The sequence below is a fragment of the Syngnathus typhle genome, linkage group LG8, assembly GCF_033458585.1.
Source record: "Syngnathus typhle isolate RoL2023-S1 ecotype Sweden linkage group LG8, RoL_Styp_1.0, whole genome shotgun sequence".
NCBI lineage: Eukaryota > Metazoa > Chordata > Actinopteri > Syngnathiformes > Syngnathidae > Syngnathus > Syngnathus typhle.
This window is the reverse complement of record NC_083745.1, coordinates 10,879,585-10,900,142: the sequence shown is the minus strand read 5'-3', so window position 1 is coordinate 10,900,142 and position 20,558 is coordinate 10,879,585. Positions and strand designations below refer to the sequence as shown.

The 20,558-nt window shown below is 44.4% G+C and overlaps 1 protein-coding gene across 2 annotated transcripts in view; it reads right to left on the bottom strand.

Moving 5' to 3' along the window:
- chrm3a (cholinergic receptor, muscarinic 3a) overlaps window positions 1–20,558 on the bottom strand; it is a 53,570-nt gene that overhangs the window by 21,036 nt on the left and 11,976 nt on the right. For both annotated transcript variants that reach the window (XM_061284555.1, XM_061284556.1), the window contains exon 2: window positions 16,851–16,962. The gene's annotated coding sequence lies outside the window, so the exon portion shown is untranslated. The remainder of the gene's footprint in view (window positions 1–16,850; window positions 16,963–20,558) is intronic.

The following is a 20,558-nucleotide window of genomic DNA, read 5'->3' as shown; positions in this document are numbered from 1 at the left end:
CATCAGGCTCCTTTTTGAGCACTTTGAAATAAACCTCAGGAGGATAGTAAATATAGCGGAGGTGAAAGCCTGTTGCTGCAAACTCACCATCTGTGACATCCAGCAGGGCATCGGAACCACTCGACCGAGACATTTGCGGCCTCATAAATGTCTCGAAACGTCGCTTTATTGTCAAGACTGCAGAGGAAGGATTGCTCAGTGTAAATACCAGAGGCCAACTTACTTTTTTGACCAATCTCATTGCAGCGAAACGTGCGCCGACAAGTTTTGGTGAAACAAAGTGGATTATTTATTAAGTACAAACATTTATTGTATCTGACTAAAAACTGAAAGATGTTTGTCGTTGAGGTTGTCTGTCAAACTGACGCTTGACACACAAGAGAATTCAACATTTGTTATTTTAAGGTTCAACTAAAGGTTGTTTTTTTTTCTGAAGGAAAGGTGCTAGCTCAATGCTAACATAAGATGTGAAAAGCCATAGCGGTAGTGTTGGAAGTTAGCATGTGGCTTCTCTCTTCCAGTAGACCTCAGTGTTGCCCCTAAAAATTCAATCTTGACAAAGTGGTAACATCGCATGGCAAAACTAAGTTTACACAGGACTCCATCTCTCGAGAGATCGCAATTAAGCCTTCGCACACAGGGACAAGGGCTTGCGCAACAGCGGGAGGCCACGTGTCAGGTACTTGCCGCTGACAAGAAGCAGCCAACGCGGAAGAAGATGGATTTGCTGCAGTTGAGCGCAGATAATCCGAGTTGGCTCTTGAAGGTGACAGATTTTCATTGAGAAAGATTTAAGTGAGGACATTGGAAGGCGAAGCTTCTGCTGCTCAGCAACGGCTACAAACCAAGAGCTGCGCTGACATGCCGGACTGCTAACCCGAATTTCGCAAGCGGGCTGATTACAAGCCCGGAGGGGAAACCATCTGCTTGCTCCATCCCTCGAGCTGTCTCAACGGGGGAACAGTTAAATCGTCGGCCTGCGCGAAGCTTATCGGTTGCTTTCATCTTTGACTAAATCCCGCTTGTAACTATTATAACATTTGTGGCTTGAGAGGATTTTCCCTCTCAGACCCGCAACGTCCATGTGAAAATAAAAGCTGAGAGGTTCCGTCTGTGCGCCAAATCCCCGCGGCCCGCCTGATTGGTTACAGCCGTCTCGTCTGTTTAATTTTCAATTGCAGATTGTGTCAGTCTTGATTGAGCAATTTGACTCTTAATTAGAATAAATCCGCTATAAGGCATTTCCTTCCGGAAAGGCTTCCCGGAAGGTTTTGAGCGTGGCTTGATTGAAAGTTTGGCCCATTTACCCAGAAGTGAATTTGTGTTTTTGGGCGAGAAGGCCTGGCTCTCCCTCTTATCCCAAAGGTGTTATATCAAGTTGAGGTCAGGACTGCACAGGCCAGTCATCCACGTCAAAGTCTCTCATCCGTGCCTTTATGTGCACTGCATGCTGCACCTTCACGCTGCAAGAGGGAGGGGTCAAGCCCAAAATTTCTCACAAAGCTAAAGCATTCAGTCTCTGTTTCGTGAATTGGTGCGTTCTAAATAAAATTGACTAAATGTTCCCGTATGGAATACATATATTGGTCTGGTACCTCAAGGGAGAGTTAAGAGTCGTGACGGCACGAATTGTGAATGGAAGCCATTAATCACTTTGCAATTAGCACTTGCAAACAAGTCCGTGGCTCGCACCCTAGCAGAAAAGTGGCAGGCTTCGCCTCACTAGCCTGTTAAGGAGGCTCTTAGCGCCGCAAGAGTACTCTGCGGGGATTCAACAAACACATTGCACAACTAGGGGAGGGGGCGGGGCGTCAAACCGGAGGAAAACCAAATGGTCAAGTGGAGGAATATTCCGTGCTATGCTAAGGTGTGCAATGTTGTGCAATATTCCCGAATTTACTTTTGCATTACTTCTGATAATAAGATCATAAATGAGATTGCTAGTGCTACAAACTTGAATGACAGAGCAAGATTTTAGCATTTTTGCACCTCATAACACGGCCATCTCAGTCAAAATTTATATTTGACGTCTATAGCCGTCAATGGCAGTGAATGAGTTAAGCATAATTATGTACTGTATGAGGGAAAGTTAATACATTTTCAGGCTCAAAAAAGCGATACATTTGTTGGAAGAAAACTAATTCACTGGCAGAGCTGGCATTGCACCTCCCTCCATGTTGTCGTGAGCCGAACTTGGCCATCAACAAAATGGCAGAGTGAAGTTTATTTATTTTCAGTTCACACATTTGGTTTCCACGCCAACCCGCGGCAAGCGTGCATAAAACGTTGCGTAACGCATCATTTATTTAACACCGCATTTGCAAGTTTTCAGATATTTCGGTCCGCGCACAAACCGCAGCTCACCTTCGGGTTATTGTCAAATGTTGCTAGCGGGAGCGCAACGTCACGTATGGCAACACTTTTGGAGTCAGACTGAGCAATACGTGACCTCGAAGGGATTGCTTTGTGTGCTGGGCCGACAAAGTCATGCCAGGAAGCGGCTCAGCATAATTATTCCGCCTAACCTTGTTTATTCCCCTTTATGATCCCGGGCAAGCAGGAGTTGCTCTTTTATTGAGGTGACTTGCCGCTGCTGCAATCCAGCTTAGCAGAGCAGAGCCGCTTCTCGCTCTGGCAAGCGACCGCTCCAGGAACAGACGGCGGCTTGACGGGGACTGGCTGCGCTGCCCAAACAATGCGGGGAACTGGAATAATAATCATATTCATGAGAGTGAGAGGTTACGTCGGGTGGCAGGGATGTTTGCCAAAGGAATGCCGCCAAAAGCGGTTTCAAGAATAGAATTAAAATACTCACAACTGTTTTTAAACTTCGTCACACCCTTTGCTTTTTGACTTCATGTGACCAAACATTTTCAAATGGGCCCTTCAAGTGTTCCTAGGGCCTCGTTGCCGGTGTGATTTGGATTTCAAATTGCAGGTGAGAAGAGAAATGTGAGTGGCGGATGTGTTTGGAGCAGCTTCACACACATCCTCGCCTCTGCGGTGGGTCTCGGCTGCTGACAGCCAGAGCAACAAGCTGCTGGAACTCTTTAGACATGGCACTCCACTATATTGAGACATGCGTGTGTGTGCGTTTGTGTGTGTGTGTCACGGGAAGAAAAACATCCAGCGTGTGGAAGAAAAACGGCAATGTCAAAGCAAAACGCTTGAAGATGATTTTGCTTCCAATCTTTCTTTCTTCCTCTTACAGTAAATCTGCAGTTGGACAAAGGCCAACGCATACCTGGCGTCCGCTTCAAAACCAAAAGCGGCTGCATTATAAATTAGGCCCCAGTTTCTTTTACGGTCACACGTCAAGGTGGAACGCCGTCGGCCGCCTGATGGCTCAATCCAAACTTTGAAATACCAACCGGCCAGGCTTTGTTTTGCCTTGAGGGCTAATTCCTCCGCCTGAGCCTTTGTGGGGCCTTCGGGTGAATGCACGTCTGCCGGCGCAGATGCTACACACGTGTCGGTAACGGGCAACGGGCGATGACTCCTTAAAAGGAAGCGCAAACGTGCGCCGATTGGAGGCACGCCGGAGAGGCGAGGGGAAGGCGGGAGGTTGGGACGGGAGTGGGGGAGCATGCTCGCTGGAGAGTAAACACGCTTGAGCATGAGGAGAGGCCTCTTGAAACGAGACGCGAGGCTTCACACAAAGCAATTATCGGGAATTCCAGCATTCCCCAGCAAATGTACATCTGACTGTACGTCGACCTCCAGCACCTCAAAGAGTTCCTCACGCCTCACTTTGCTGCCCCCCCCCCATGCATATCTAGCACTGGTGGGGGTTCCGTCCCATTTCCTCCAATTATGTCAAACCCAGGTGACGTGACTGTACCTGACACCGCCGCCTAAAATAGCTTTTAAATTCCATTCCCCAATTCTCCAAGGCTCTCATCTCATCTCTAAGCTCATCCTGATAAAACTAGCATGAATACCACGTCGCCGCCGCCGCAGGCTAAATCTGCTATGGAGGCTCCAAAAAGAAAAAGATATATCTAAACAACACGCAGAATGCGGGGCTAAGCAACATTAAATGAAATATTTGACGGAGCTGTCAAGATGCAACAGACAGACTTGTAATTAATATGAAACTAGCATATAACATGTCGAGTTGTCACTGTTAACTTTGAAAAATGAATTTTTTGTTAACTTTGAGTACAGTATATTTGTCTGTGGTTGCAATTAAAGAACATCCCATGCAGCACACTAATTAAGCAATAATAAATAAATAAATAAATAAATAAATAAATAAATAAATAAATAAATAAATAAATAAATAAATAAATAAATAAATAAATAAATAAATAAATAAATAAATAAATAAATAAATAAATAAATAAATAAATAAATAAATAAATAAATAAATAAATAAATAAATAAATAACTTCTACTTAAGGAACTTTACGTTTCAAAGAAACCTTAGTGCTAAAAGCAAGAGGATTTTGGGCTCAAATGATGACTCCTCCTCTACGTGATCAATACTCGGCGTCCTTGCTAACGCAGCATTTTCAGTGCACTGCAGCTTGATTCCCGCTTAGTGCTATGCTATTATTACTCGCGGCCGCTCTGACCTTCCACTATAAATTGGCTGATACCTAAACCAGTCAACATTCAAACTGCTCTATTGAGACAGCCTGCTTGAGGTAATGTTTTATTTTTGAGTAAACAACAACAATATTGAATTGTAAAATTGATCATTAAGACGTTTGGGCCTGGGGGACTAGAAAGAATAAAATATGATAAACAAGTTGGAGCCTTTAACACTTCCCATGAAAGCGCTATTTCTATAAGGAGCAATATGATGTGCAAAAGTAATTTTCCTGCCCTCGCTGTTATTACTATAGATTTAAACACGCAGGTATTAAAAGACACTTAGGAGACATGCACGCATAAATATCCTGTACAATTAGCGAGCCGGGCCTCTTTCGACTCTGTATTCAGCAGGTGCCTTTGCTCTCCGGTGGCCTCGCAAAGATTATAGCCGTCAATTATATTTTATATATGATGGGATGGCTGTTTAATGGGGCTTGAATGATAAAGTAATTGATCTGCAGCCAAGGAAGAAAGGAAGCAAAAAAAATACACCCAGGCCAGCAGGGGGCGATGAAGAGAAAACATGAAGACACAAATGGGAAAATATCAGGACAGCAATCCATCAGATCACGCTTGAAGGCTATGTCTAAACACAAGAGGCGCTCGCTAGCTAAATCACCGGCGGGCTAATTCGCGGCATCATAAAAGTGCCAGTATTTACGTGGGTCACTGACTGATGATCTGTGGCGCGTAATAGTCGCCATCCGCCGCGACTGACAGCGACATTAGCAGGATGGAGAGTGATGAGGATGCCGGATGTTAATGTATGCATGTATGTGGCTAATATGAGTGGGAAGCTACAACATCCGAGGAGACGACGTGGGCGGCCGAGCCATAGAAATCATTCTCGCGAAACCAAATTGCAGCTTCAACTGAACGCTCTCCCTCTGGTGTGATCAACTTCAGGTGGCGCAAAGTGTTGCCAAACTTTTAGAAAAGAAAATGAAATTATGTAATTGTTATTAACTTGCGATAATATATATATAGAGTTACATCACAGTTGCTGGTTCTTAGGTCACAACCAATCACGGCTCAGTCGGAAAAAAAAAGGCGAGCCATGACTGGTTGTGACTGGCAACTGCGATGTCATTTCCTGTTGACGGCAAGTGGCAAAATGGCCACCCACTGAGATAGATAAAAACGGGTGAATCTTGCCTGTTTAATTCATATTCCACAAACAAAGCATTCACCAGAACACTGTGTTTCGACTAGTTGGGCTGCACAAAACATATTACACAGAAGATTTTCGAGTTGACTTCCCCTTTAATCACAGACTAACAGGGGCTCCCCTTACCAAAGCTCAACAAGATGAAGTACATCATGAACGCAAAATTGTACGTCAAATCTAATTGTATTCACTGGAATGACAGGAAGTATGCTCACATCCCTGGCTTATCTGGGTTTTTGAACGTCAACTTCTTGAAGGCCCTTCAGGCTATTTAAACAGCGCTGAGAGCGATTGTATTAGCCCCAAGCTTAGAGATAAACAGCGAATACGAGTAGCACGCTCATCCCCGAGACCCGAGAGCACGGACGGAAGAGAGAGGCTCCTTTCAAGGCCAGCCATGTGCACTTGACAGATTAGGATTTATGGTTTTATACAGAGACCAACGATCAATAAAAGTCGTGTCAACACACAAAAAGTTTGAACCCGGAAATTAAGGAGCAATGCACATCCGGGATGTGAGCGATTAAAAGATGCGTTAGTTCGCATGGCCACTTGTCCATGTGACGTTATTCCACGACTAGTCCGCTCTGTAAGCGGCAGCCAACGCAAACAAAGTTAATCCCTGGCTTTTTATTGCACGATCGGCAGGGTTTTTTTTCTTTTTGATGATCCGATAGTTAAACAAGTGTCCGCAATCATTCCAGGAGCCGACAAAATGTAGTGGCAAATTGTCAAGCGCTCGTGTGATGACCCTGTACGCCCCCCCGGAGTTTCATATTTGTTTTCTTGTATCCATACTTCAGCCCATTTTTTTAGGCCTGCGGCGTCGAGAGGGAGAAACGATGTTTGTTTTTATAACCTCTAACACTATTTGGGGAATCTATTTTTTATTGGTGCTGGGCGGAAAGAATCAAGCATTTTGTTGATGGTGCATGATCAAGAATTTTAACTAGCACAAAGTTGGCAGTGCAAGTTTTTTTTTTTATATCTGCGGTGATGAATGAGCAATGAATATTGAAAGTGAGCTCAAAATATTAACGCTCCATTGTTAGCCAAAATTTAAACATTGCTTCTTGTCATTAAATTGGAAGACAAAAGGGCAGCTTTGTAATGGCCGAGTTGACGATTGTTCAAATGAGCTTTAAGGGAGCTTCGACATGAATAAAATTGCTCTCATTTATCTGTTGCACCGTTTTGTTGTTGTTTTAGAGGTCGGTCTCAGTAGATGTACACTTGCACCTCATCTATCTTCATGTAAAGAGTCCGAAGCAACAACATGACGCCCGGGGCTCAGTCGCCTTTGTCCATGTCGCCTTTTGCGTTAGCTTCCCAGGTAGTTGTTGCAGTCATCGAATGCCGGCTGCGGGCATAATGACGCCATTTGGAAAATCGCATTCACTTGTTAATGTCGCCGGGCTCCAAATTTGAGTAATATCAATAAAGCAAATGGCTCCGCCGCTCAGTCGGCATCATCTACCCGCTAGCGTGACAACTCATCTCACACCGGTCGTCGTCATTCTGCCGTCACCCTCGGCTTTACTAAACTAGAAACGTACTTTTGTCATCATTTTCCCGTCAAAGAAACACGTGCGCTGAGCTCGTATAGCGGTTAGCATTTTTGGGGGAGTTGAGCAGTTCTAAAGGGAAACAATCCAGTTCTTTTCTCAGTTCTTGAGTTATTCTTCAGTTTCTCACTTTCATTTTCCGATCACACTCGACTATTCTAAAATGTAGCTCTAAAATGTAGTTCTAAAATGAATGGCTTCAGTCCCACAAGAGTTTAGACTACTGTCATTGCCATGGCAACCAAGATTTTTCAGATGTATCACAATCCGGAAACTATTTTAAATGCTTGTGCTGTCATGCTGTCTTTTAGATAAAAACATTATTCCCTGAAAAGGTGTCTGGTGGAGATAGAATCAGCTAACAGGATATTAATTAACATCCGGTGACCCAATCAGAAGACTAAACGAGATATCAGGACATAAGACGGAACACGGAAGGCAATTAGCATTTTCAATCACGCTCATCTAAAAGACAGAAATAATGTAATAATACTAATTTGTTTGAATAATTTTTCATTTTTGTCAGTTGTTTAGAAATAAAATGCCGAAAACAAATTCAAGTTTTATTTACTTATGTTATTAACACGCTTGACGCTTGCTAAACACCCGTCTGTCTCGGCTCCGAGTTTGAGTTGTCAACGACTCTCCCATGTGAAGCGAAGCCGAGCGAATCCGAGCGAAACGTTGGGGCCTGTCGGGTTAATCGTCGTTCACACTTCATTTCAAATAATTTCCAGTCGATTGTCAACGGTATGCTTACAAATGAGATGGCAGTTGTTATGCATCGCCGGCTCCACTTGTGCTTTGCTCAGCGACCTGTTCAAATAGAAGCCGGGTTCATCTATTAACCTGGTTTTATTGCAAAGACAAGCACTACTGCCTTTTGCACAATACAGAGTAAAAAAAATAAAATAAATGGTAGCAATGCGGTGGCTCATTTTCACCCCTAACAAAAATCTATTCACATTAACTTTGACAGACTCTTTTGACTGCTCAGTAAACAGTTTTATGACATTCCCTGTGCACGTCAGGTGTCAGGGACATAACAAATAATTTGTCTGGCATCTGACAGTGTTTTTTCCCCTCTTAATCAGGGTTATTACACATTGAGGGACAAACTGACTTTTGAATAGTGAAGCTAACACTAAAATGTGGAGAGAAAGTTTGGAGTGCAATCAGCACAAAGTTTTCTTCCCAAACTAATTTGATGATGGCGTGGAGATGATGCAAGTTGCACGCAAGGCATAATCAGGCTTTCGCAAACTGCAGACCGTCCGGATGAAAAGGCTCACAGAGAAAAAACTCTGCTAGCTTCTTTCATACAAGCTAAATTCAATCACAACAAAGGACAACGTGCCTCTCTTCGTTTTTCTTTCCGCCAACCAAACGGTGACAGCCAGTCATTTACATTCCTTCGTAAATAAATCAATGCTCCCTTTCCCACATTTAAGGCGGCGTGAAACGGCGCTCACTTGCGAAACCGTACAAAAGCTGACTTTACAAAGATAACATTGTGTTGTGCTGAAAAGCGGAGAAACCCAAATTTAAATCAGCACCTTCACTGATAGCCTTTGCCTGCATACGCCTGAATTATTCACTGAGAAGTTAAACTGATGTTAAAGTCTGATGACACCCTCAAGAAAAAGCACTGAAAAAGCACAACAAATGGACTGATAATAACAGAAAGGTTTGGCTGAGGACAACGCGGGCACCCGTCAGCCAATGATGCGAGGTTAAAACAGGTCGAGGTGAAAAGGAGGCAAAATAGAAGCGCATTAAAACAAACAGAAGTGACATCCTCTAATGGAGTCTAGCGGCCATGATGTCGCTGCGCCACTCTGAGCTACTAAATGGCGCGTGACTACCCTGTGTGTCCATCATCGGATCTCTCCGGTTAATTAACAGACAGTTCCACCTCACTACACCGCTCCGCCCCGTCCCTCCCCCGTATGAAAAAGTTCAGACAGCCTCAACTACACACAGCACAGCTCGTCCTCACTACGGGCTCCAATTTTCAACTCCAAATGATTAATCGAGCGTCCTTGTGGAGGTATCGGAATAATATGTCTTTTTTTAAGCAGCGGGTTTTTGCGGGCAACCAACAAAGCTGTCGTTATGAGAAGTCCCCGCCTCGGCTTTCCAATAAAAGGAGCTTCTTTTGTTCCCCAGGAAACACAATGGCGGAGATAATATGAATAATACGACTGCGAGGCTCCCTTTATCGAACCGCGCGCGTCCCACCGAGCCCTTTTAGATTTATTTTGTATTACAATGCTGACATTCATTGTGTGCTGTGTCACTCAGAGTCACCAAGAACGGAATGAGAATGAAGAGGGTGCGCATGTTAACGCTTACTGCAGTCATGCTGGGAAAAATATCAGCAATTCAAAAAGCTTGTCATTTACTGAGCTAATTGCACAACGGGGGAATGACGCTTTATCTTTCATGGGCTTATTAACCCGCGTAGGTATTCATTTTTGCTCGACTCCCGGGTTGAACAATAATGGATTCATGATGCCGCATCGTCCTGACATCGCATCTCGAAAAAATAATCACGGGCAATTAAAGAGGACGGCATTTACATAAGAGTGCGGAATTAATAAGATAAGCGTGGCCCTTGACAGGACTCGTCTGAGGAAGTCACGTTTTTTGGTTGACGCATCAAGTGCAGTTGGTGCTTGGAAACAGTGCTAGAGGCCAAAAGGTAATGAAAGGGGAATTGAAGCTACTAGTTGGGACTGACGAGCCCTCTCGCCCCCTTTTGCAAAGACATGTTCATGAAACTTTGATGCCACGCCCCACCACTTAGTGTTCATCCAAAATACATTCTTCAAACCAAAATGGCCGACTCCCTACTCAATTTTAGGTGCTCACTTCCATGCGTCCCGTTAGCCTGAGCGCTAGTGCTAACACACCACAGGAGCTAACAACATCTCATGTTTTTCATTTCTGGGCCAGTTTATTTAAAAAAAAAAACAAAAAAAACTGAGAAGCGGAGATGTATTTTCAGAGCAGCAAGGCTGGGATAACATTTCACGCACGGGTGAAATCATGTTCCCGACGTGGGAGGTGAGACACCACAATCCAGTCAAGTACTTTAAAAGCCGCACTCCTCGGCCCGAATGAAATATGAGCCATTTATCGCCGTAAATCTTAAATTAGCCCTTGGAAGTCAGACCTCTCACGTATTTTGGAGTCATCTTCGTCCTTTCACGCACGCACGCGGCCATGACACAAACCCGTAGAGAAGCAAAGACAAGACGAGCTATTTCGACCGTGTGTTTCCACACATGCTGCGACTCCTGATTAAAAGCGCAGATGGTTTGGGAATACACTCAATATTCGTCTCAGTCCTCGCTGCAGCTGCGTACACATCAGTATCCCGACACATCGTCATGGCTTGACGTCGTGAATCGTATTTTTCATTCAGCCCGGAATCATCCGCGCTAGTACTAATTTATCAGCGGCGTGCCCGCCCGCCATTGACTTTCACATTATATAGTTAAAACTGCGGCGGGGGTTTTGGCGATCTTTGTTGACGGCGCCGCGCAATCCCCGTCGTCCCAAAGCTCTTTTGTCTCGGCAAGATGCAGGTGCAGCCGTATAATCACTTTGATTCACGGAGGCCGAGACGCCCGGGATTAGAAGAGATTCCGTCGTCTCGCCGATTGGCCTGTTGGCACGGCGTGACGCGTCGCTGGCGAATGTGAGCCAGTGGCCCAGATAAGCAACACAAACAAGTCATCTGGGCCAGAAGAGAAATCGAGACAAAATCTATGAGGCGCTCCGATGCGCGGCTAAGTAGGATTGACTTGCTTTGTGATACCCCGAGCTTTTCACAGCATTTGTTTTGTAACTATAAGGATCACCAGATTACAAATTGGAGTCTGAATGATCAGGTCTATTTTTGAAAATGTCCATATACCGTATTTTCCGCACTTTAAGGCGCACCGGATTATAAAGCGCACCTTCAATGAATGGCCCATTTTAAAACTTTGTCCATATATAAGGCGCACTGGATTATAAGGCGCACCTTCAATGAATGGCCCATTTTAAAACGTTGTCCATATATAAGATATATACATTTGGCCCGCAGGCCGGACTTTGGACACGCCTGCTGTAGTGGCTCAACATTGGTCCATATATAAGGCGCACCTGATTATAAGGTGCACTGTCGGCTTTTGAGAAAATTGGAGGTTTTTAGGTGCGCCTTATAGTGTGGAAAATACGGTAAGTTAATATATATAAAAAGACGGCGGAGACAAGATTCTGAAATCAACATTTAACGTGAGCGTCTGTTGTGTCTGCTTTTGACGAGAGCACCTCAGGAAATATTCAGATCCAGAAGAGGCGTGAGGAGGTCTTATTTAAACCTGTTGAGGACGGCTTCAACTATAAAGACACTTTTGTTTCTTCATTGCGCATTTAATTATCTCCAATATTATTTCCCTATCGGTTGGCTATTCAAACAAGCCTCATCAGGGATATTTTAATACCAGGTTATTTTTTTTTAATAGTAAATGTTTTATTTTAATGCGCTGACCATTGCAAGGGATCTTCACCAAAGTCAGAACATTCAAGAAAATACACACGAGGTCGATTCAAGGTACATCGTTACGCTCCTTGTGAAGATTTAAAGGCTTAACTGCTTGCTGGTCACAATTGATGTCAATGTAAGTCCTCCCGATACACCCCCCTCCCCTCACCCCCAAAACACGTCCCCTTAGTATTAGAAGCCGATCAACGGTGAAGCTGCTCGTCGTAAAATGCTGACGGAAGAATCTTGGTGCCATCTGGCCGCTGCGAATTTGAAAGTGCATCCATAAGGTGATTTAGGACGAAATCAAGTATAGTGAAGCAATACCTTGGATGTGAAACACCTGAGCAGCAGTAGGTTCAATTGAGGTTCAGATTTGCCGCTTGGTGAACATCTTCAAGTGCATTTGGCTCTCTGATGAGCCTCCCCCGGGAAGAAGAAACCTTTTGTTTTTTTCCCTCTCGGATTGACAGAGTCATTAATTGCAAAAAGCGGCCGGCGTCTTTGCTTGAAGCAATAACTCAGACAGAAGACGGGACAGCCGTGAGCTTTAATGCAGGCGCAGGCAGTTAGCTCACTTGATGGACAAGGTGCAGCCAGCCTGGAATGTTGGGGCAAAATTAAGCAGAGGAATTAGATGTTTAGAAGTGACGCCTCATTAAATCACTTGGAAGAATTAAAACCAAACCTCATACTTGTAAGGGTAGATTGCAAACATACAAAATGGAGACAAATTAGAATTTTACACATTTTAAACGGTTGCCAATTCTCTTAAGAGACTTTTAGAAGCAACTACTAAGAGAAAAAGCGACATCCAGGTGTAAATGTCATAAAAATAACAACAATTCTTGCATACACAAAAACTGTTCTCATCACGTTAACTCATTTTAATCCGCTCCAAACAAAGCGCAACGTTCCGAGTTTGTTTCTCTTATTTCCTGCCCGAGGCCGTATTGTAAAAACAGCAAAGTTCTTATCGCCGCTCGGAGAGGCACCACGACAGATCGGTGACGCCTGGTGCAGCTGCTCCCTCGTAAAACACAACTCTGGCAAAGCGAGGCAGGTAACGAGAGGAATTAGCGCGCTTAATGGAGGAGCTCGGCTGCTCTGCGGAGAGCAGACCTCGGACGTTCTCGCCATCCCTGCTGGCGGGCCACCTTCACACGTCATTTTTATCAGGCGGGTTAAATTGGGTCGATTTAAAACTGTGACAAATCAGCTCCAAGTTGAATTTGTAATTGATTTATAAGCATGAACTGCCCGGAACCCACCTGGAATTTGAAATATGTCTTTGCATAATCAGTTGGAAATTAAAAACAAAAGCTCCCTGGCAAAGGTATTCTCCTTTCAGGAGATTTGATGATATTCTAAGCGAGCACTTGGAAGAACAAGTTGCACCAATTATGAGTGCTCCTTGGCGGTTGCGCAAACAAAATTACCAAGAACATTATTTCTATTGATGACATGACTGATAAGCTGACACGGAGACCGACTTGGGGAGAATTGATCATTTAGAGGAACCTTTATTGGACTAAAGCTAATGTTTGCCGGGCTAAGTGATGCAATCATTGGATTACTGTAAAGTGCATTGCTGCCCTTCGAGGCTTTCTCTCCTGGCCCAAATGCAATCGCAAGCACGGACCGACATAGTATATGAAATGCTAATCATGGATTTCCAAAACGTTTTAAAACTTTTACTTGAAATTCTCAAGACGATTACTCTGAGTGGAAAGCATATAGTTCTTCTCTGAATACAAGCTAATGGCTAATTATCCCAAGCCTCCAGGGGTTGTTAATCGGAGAATATTTGCCATCCAAGTGAAGCGAGCAGGTGGAAATTCTTGCTCGGAGGCAGACAAAGCGGGGACAAGTGCCGCGGAATAAGCGGGAGGCCACTCGGATTGCGGAGTCGGCGCGCGTTTATCCGCACGTCCGTGCGTCGGCATTTACTATCAGGCCTCCAGACGCCGCTGCCATTTGCTCCCCTGCCAATCAAAGGCCAATGAGAATGCCAGTCCCTCGGAGGGCTGCTTTACAGGCAGCTCACCTGTCAGCCGTCGCATCCTCCTCGCACGCTAGCTAACATCGCGCCGCATTCATTAGGCGCCAGGAATCGGCCGAGCGTCTTGTTAAGGTGAATTTTGGAACGCAAATGCAAAAAATGTCATCTGGAGTAACAAGAAAGATGGCGGTGTGTCACCCCCGGTGGATTTCACGGGATTTTGTACAAAGTGATGCAAATTCTATGCAGTCGACTGACAAGTTGGAAAACAACAACGTGAAGCAGCTTTTGATCAAATATCGTCCCAAATTTGTCAGTTGTGCGTCGTGAACATCTAGCGTAAGCGGCGTGGAAGATTCCCAGATCACGGTCATGGATGAGAAACTCGCCGAAGGAACGGGGCCGTTATGTAAATTAGCCTCCTGGTATATAACAGAAGTGCAAGAAAGGCTCGCTCACAGACACATTTTCAGAAATAGGCAGATGACAAAAGATTTATTTGCTTGATGGGCACTCCAGAGATCCAAGCTACTAAAAAGTCAATTATCTACAATATGCCCCCTTGGAAACTTTTTCCGATGGGTGACACAAGTGCAAGAAAAAGGCCTTCAGGTCCATCCTGGAGAAAAAAGGAACAAAAAAAAGCGTATCCGTCGCAATTGCATTGCTGATTCTGGCACAGATTAGCATAGCCTGTAAAGAATTGCTGACATCACTAAAACAGGCTATACTAATTAAAGCCAGAATCATCAATCAGCCATCTTCAGACCTTTAAAGTAAAGGAAAGGAAAGTTTTGTGCAGCCAGCTGAAGCTGAAGTTGGAAGTGAATCAAGCGTTAGTGTCGAGACAGGAGCAAGGAAGGAAGGAAGGAAGGAAGGAAGGAAGGAAGGAAGGAAGGAAGGAAGGAAGGACACACATGATGGCTAAAAAGGAAGCTTAAATTTTAAATGCAACAACGTGTTGTCGTTTCACTCCATACCATTTCTTTTTTTCACGCCTTGCTAAAGGCTTTGACGAGTCAAACGCTTTGTTTTGCGGCGGTCTTAGCTCTCAACTCCAGTTAAGAAGCAGAAAGCAAATCCGGAGGACACAAAGTGCATCGCCTTGCTCTCCAAGCTGTTACGTACTATCACGCGGACGCCATGTCAGAGTCGTACACAAGGTCCCGCTTGCTAATGACACTGAGCAAGGCAGGTCACGGAACATTCACAACTTGGGAAGATGTTCTTGCAAATAAGCTAACATTTGTTCATATTCAGGTGCTGACTCAGCGTTGTGGCACTCAAAGATTGTATTTTCCAAACAATAAGATGTTTTGCCAGTAGCGTCATCGCCGTCATCGTGAATTCAACCTCCAGGCCAACAATTTGACTGCCTTGCGAGTCTTGTTTTGTGGTTGCAGCATCATTTTGAGAAAAAATTCAGAAGAAGACACAGATGGCGCTTGACAGGCTCAGAAAAGCGCTGAGGGCAGTTTAGGTTGAATCTTTCAAATTGTGGCTTTCTTACTTGTAAGAGCAAATGGAGTCTGAAAATCTTTATCGGGAAGTCCCCAGCGGAGAGCAGTGAGCATTAAAAATAGAGTGTTCAAATCCTGAGGAGGAAGCGTTGGGATTTGGGGTCTTGCAGGAATTAAGGGAGATAGATTTGAACGACAACCGCGAGATCCCCGGCGGACGCAAACCAAGCATTAGCCTCTCGCAATTTCCAGCAGTTGCAAAAAAAAACCATAGTTGGATTAATATGTGCCTGGGTAGAAGTGTGGGAAATTAATTTTCAACCTGACTTTGTCAAGTCAACTGGCTTACAGAAAATGAAAAAGAAGTAATAATAATAATGCCGGGAGGTATAATAACTGAATAAACTTTCTCAAGCCTGAGGGCACAGGAAAGTCAAAAACAATTGCGAAAGGCGGCCAGCAATGTGTGACACTTTGCGATCGGGCCGTGCAATCCAGTCGACAATCCAATTTGACTTGTGACACGCTCCTTCACGGTTCCCAAACCTGCCCCAGAAAAACCTCCTGGGACCAAGAACTCAAGGTGAGAAGAAACCGCACAACAGATACCGAGCTATTGTTCTTTAGTCGAACATTCAAACGTCAAGCCTCTTTCATTAGCTTTGAGTTCATTCCGCTGAATCAGAACCACCTTATATTCCGACAGTAGAATTCCGTTTGAAGAGATTTCACTTTTGCACCTGGCAACTTAAAGCGTTTGGACCTCCAACATTAAAGTCGCGTCAATTTAGCCAAATGGGACCAAGCATCTCCATTGCTCGAGACAGGCAATTACGGTCGGAGAGATGAAGTGACACAGGTGGTTTATCGGCGTCTTCCCGCCTTAGCCCGCCCAAATGTGCTTGTTGGTATCTCTTGGAATAGCAGCCTCTTGGCAGCGCCTGACCAAATCAAGTGCACGCTCCGCCACTGATCGTAAAGCATGACTCACACACACACACACGCACACACACATTTGAAAATGCGGTGGGCGACATGTTGTAATCTTGCTGAACTCCAATCATACCAAAGGCATTTACACACGACTCGCTTCAATTGCAAAGCCCGTTAATGGAAATGAGGGCTTTCATTTTTTCCGCCGTTAGTTTCACCTACAGGGACGCCGTGGCAACTACAAGCTCGAGCTGAGCCAGTTACGGAATACATGAATGTAAATAAAGCATCACTTGATTTCCACACACCAAAATGCTATTTATTTTCCTTCCGAGATGAAACCGTTGAGCAATAGAAAGTATTGGGGGGGGGGGGGGTTGGGTCCTTATTAATGTCACTGGTTTAAGTATTTAAAATCTATTGTTTTATGTTTCACCATTTTCCAATGTTTGATAGGAGCTAAGTTGGCTGGGAATTTGGTCTGCAAATGTGCTTTGGCCATAATTTGGATCTTTAAGCACAAACGTTGCTACTTCACATTACGTCATTGCGGTGACAATGGAGACTCAAAACAGGCTCAACTTACCAAACATTTTGGGGAGGCAAAGTGTCTAGAGGTCACCTTTCAGCCAGATGCCTGTCAGTGTCACCGTTCCCTGCCGGGGGGGCAAGATGATCCTGGCGGCAGATCATGGCGTCTGTGTGGCAGGGAGGGAATGGGGAAAGCAGAGGAAACAAAGAGAACATAAAAGGATTCAGTGACTAAATTTGGAAATGCATCAACAGCCCTCTAAAATTTTTTTTTTAAAAAGTCACATAGTGTCCTGAGGATGAAGTCGCACTACAGCTCCGGTTGCACCTCAACCCTCACCTTTATTTATGCAACGTGATTTAATCAAGGTTGTTCTTGGGTGCAGCAAGGAGCGCTCCAGGCTGGATAAAATGTGTCAAAGGAAAGAATGGCATGTCTTTACATCTGGCAAAGTCTTCATGCCTTATATAGTCTCCGTCTCATCTTGCGCACTGCTGGATGGAGCCCGAGGCGGTGGAACGACGCAAGCGCGCCCAAAGACAGCTCGTTAAGTCAATGGGAGGTTCCACCTCATCATAATGTTTTATATTTTTTATATACATATATATATATCAATATGACCAACACATTGAGGCCACTCTAACAAGTGAGCGCGAGCGTCTCATTTTCATACTACAAATTGAGCCACAAAAGGTCAATGAAGCAAACATTCATCATCGGGTAGGCAAAAGCCTGACATTTACCATGTTGGCACCCAAGCATGTTTAATTATTCCAACCGTAGTCCACTTCACCTCCTCCCATCACGTTTCAAGCTCACAAACCTTCCATTAACAACATGAAGTATTTTTGCCGTCTTGACCGTTTTGTGCCGAATTCCCAGATGGCTGGTGAACGGCAATTACCTGGGGAGCCTTCCAGATGGTGTACGCGTGCTCATTAGCATTCAGAAATAGAAATAACTACTGTACATGTGAAGAAGAAAGGTCACGTCATTACATGACACTACTCGGTCTTGGAGCAAATTACTTACAAGATAAAAAATATTTTGTCTTTAGTAAAGATATGCGCTACAAATGATGCAGCTTCAATTAAACAAAACAATTGGTTTTAACCATCTAGTCCAACAATAGCTAATTCGTTAAAGTTGTCATCAATTGTTGAGCACATTTTGTTGCAGACGTTTGAAATAGTTGAATTGTGCTTTTGGGTGCGGCCTCGCAGCTCCTGAAGGACTTTGGAGGACCGGCACCTCTGCATGTATTATGCAACAGGCGGGTGTGAAAAATGCAAACTTGCTGACGTGGTGCATATTAAAGCAGGCTCACGGCTTGCTTCAGTCACCCCAGCGGCGCCTGCCATCATCCCTCCTCCTTAGTGCCCACCTTCGTCTCATCTTGAAAAATTCACTAAATGCTCTTCTGATTTATTTTTGAAATTGCATTTGATAACCCCTTCTGTGCTGAGCAACCATCGAGAGTGTAGTCGCGTCAACGCGACCGAATGAGCTTAACACTACAAATGTAACTTCCTTAGCCCGATTGAACAAATGCGAAGACTGTTGGTGACATTGAAAGATGCAAGTGACAAGCTCCGCGGGTATTAATGGACGCTGCAGCCAACTCTCCTAGCGGGACAATCCGGCTTCAGAATTATTTATGAGGGCATATAAAAAAAATTTGAAAGATAACTTTCTGGCATATCACAAGCAGCACATTTCACTTTCTCTCTGCACGCCTTTTTGCCTTGTTCTACTTTGAAAAAGCAGAAGAACAGAGCTCCAAAAGATGAGCCCGCAGTCGCAAAAAGACGAGGGGGAATATAAGAATAAAACAAAGGCATGAGGCAGACAGGCAGGCAGATTAGAAAGGCGCCAATCTCAAAATACAACGTTTGATTAAGCACTCACTAAAGAAGCAATAAAAGCAGCAAGAGTGTTTGCGCAAGTGGGAGCAACGTTTGTTTTCCGCAAAGGGTAACACGCAACCGTGCGATTGTGGGACATAAAACAATTCAATTGCCTCCGAACAAGCTTGAGGTAAATTTTTCACAAAGCGTTCAATCCAAAATTGTTATTATTAATAATAGGATGACAACAATATGGATGGATGGATAGATAATGACAATAATAATAATAATAATAATCAATCAACAGATAGAATAACCGATAGAAACAACCATGCTAAAAATATTTCATGGTGAAAGTCATCTGTGCAATTTGCATTTGATTCAGCTGTGTGTTGACTGTCATTGCACACGTGTTCATAATATGTTGTGTCATCGGTGAGCGGCTTTGACCTTTCGGTTCACAATGTGTGTGCGGGTTCAAATATAGTGGCATGAAAATCCCGAGGTGCTTTTCCAGTAGTTTTGATAGCAATGATCCTTGAAGCGAACACATGCACGCCGAGGCGGGTCGCGATTGGCCGGGCAATAAATGGCTCGTTAAGTTTCAAAATACTTGCTGACCTCACGCTCCATCTACACTTGGGAAAAATAAAATAAAAGCCAGGAGTGATGACTGTCAAGCACACAGACCATACGCACAAAATCTAATCTACACCCGTGGCCAATTTGAAGCCTTGTTTTGGAGACGTGGGCGGAAGCATGAGTACCACGGCAACGTTTTGAAAATAAATCTGCGTCTCCCAGGTAAGTAGGTAAAATGGGATCAGGTGTAGCTAATAAAGTGAAAAACCTGTGTAGCCAAAGACTTTGTTGCCGTGATGCTCTCACAGCAAGAGCCAAAGATGAAAAGGAAGGAGCAGAAGCGTAGTGAAAGGATCTCCGGAATGTTCTCGACACGCCGGGATGCTTCACACTCCGTTTTTGGAGGCAAATGTGTGCCCTCATCACGTCTGCAGCCTCTTTGTTGTCAAGGCAGATTGTTTAGCGTCAGTGGATGCCTGCGCTGCAGTCAGATGAACGTGCTCCGAAAATACAGAAAAGTGCAAAGCATTTTGAATTAGAAATTTGAACTAAATGACAGCACTCTCCTCTTCACATCATTAACCTCTGGGTAACACCACGACCCCAGCGTGCCAGCCCGATTCTAATCGCGGCGAGCTGAGTGAGGGAGCGAGCGGGGTCAGGATTGGGACCGCGGCCCCCTTTGATGCCTTAACGCCCAATATCTTTCATCTCGGGCAGAGCAAAGGAGACCGAGCCGAGCTGTCCAAAAACTCAATTAGTGGCGCTCAGAAAGTGAGTGGACAGCCTAAGAGGAGGCGTGCGGCGCCGAGGTGCGATCTGCGGTGGGAGAAACAAATGGGACAAGCAGGAGCGCTATAAAGAGGTTTCAAGGATGAGAGCTGCTCTCGTGAATAAACAGGAAGTTAATTCTCGGTCTTAATGTGTCATCGTGTGCAAATAAGCTCCTTGTCCCCTGGCGACTCCAACGCAATTAAAAGCGACCTTGTCCACAAATGATGTGGATACATGAACATGAGCTTCTAACACTCACGAAAATGAAAAAACCTGACTGGCAGAGCCACACTGAGGCCAGACCAATTATCCTGGATTGTTCTCACTACCACTGGAGATGCACATTCAGAAAATAAACAAAGCACTAACAGTATCTGTGATTGCTTCTAATTTGGTCTTTTATAATTATAACAACAGTATCTTGTGAAAAATAGAGCAGCAGCAAAACGTGTAGACATTTAATTAGATAACTAATTAACTAGCTAGATAAACAACTCATAAACTAGTCAGCCAAATCATTAGCTACACAGTTACGTCTACATATTTACTAAGCTAACAA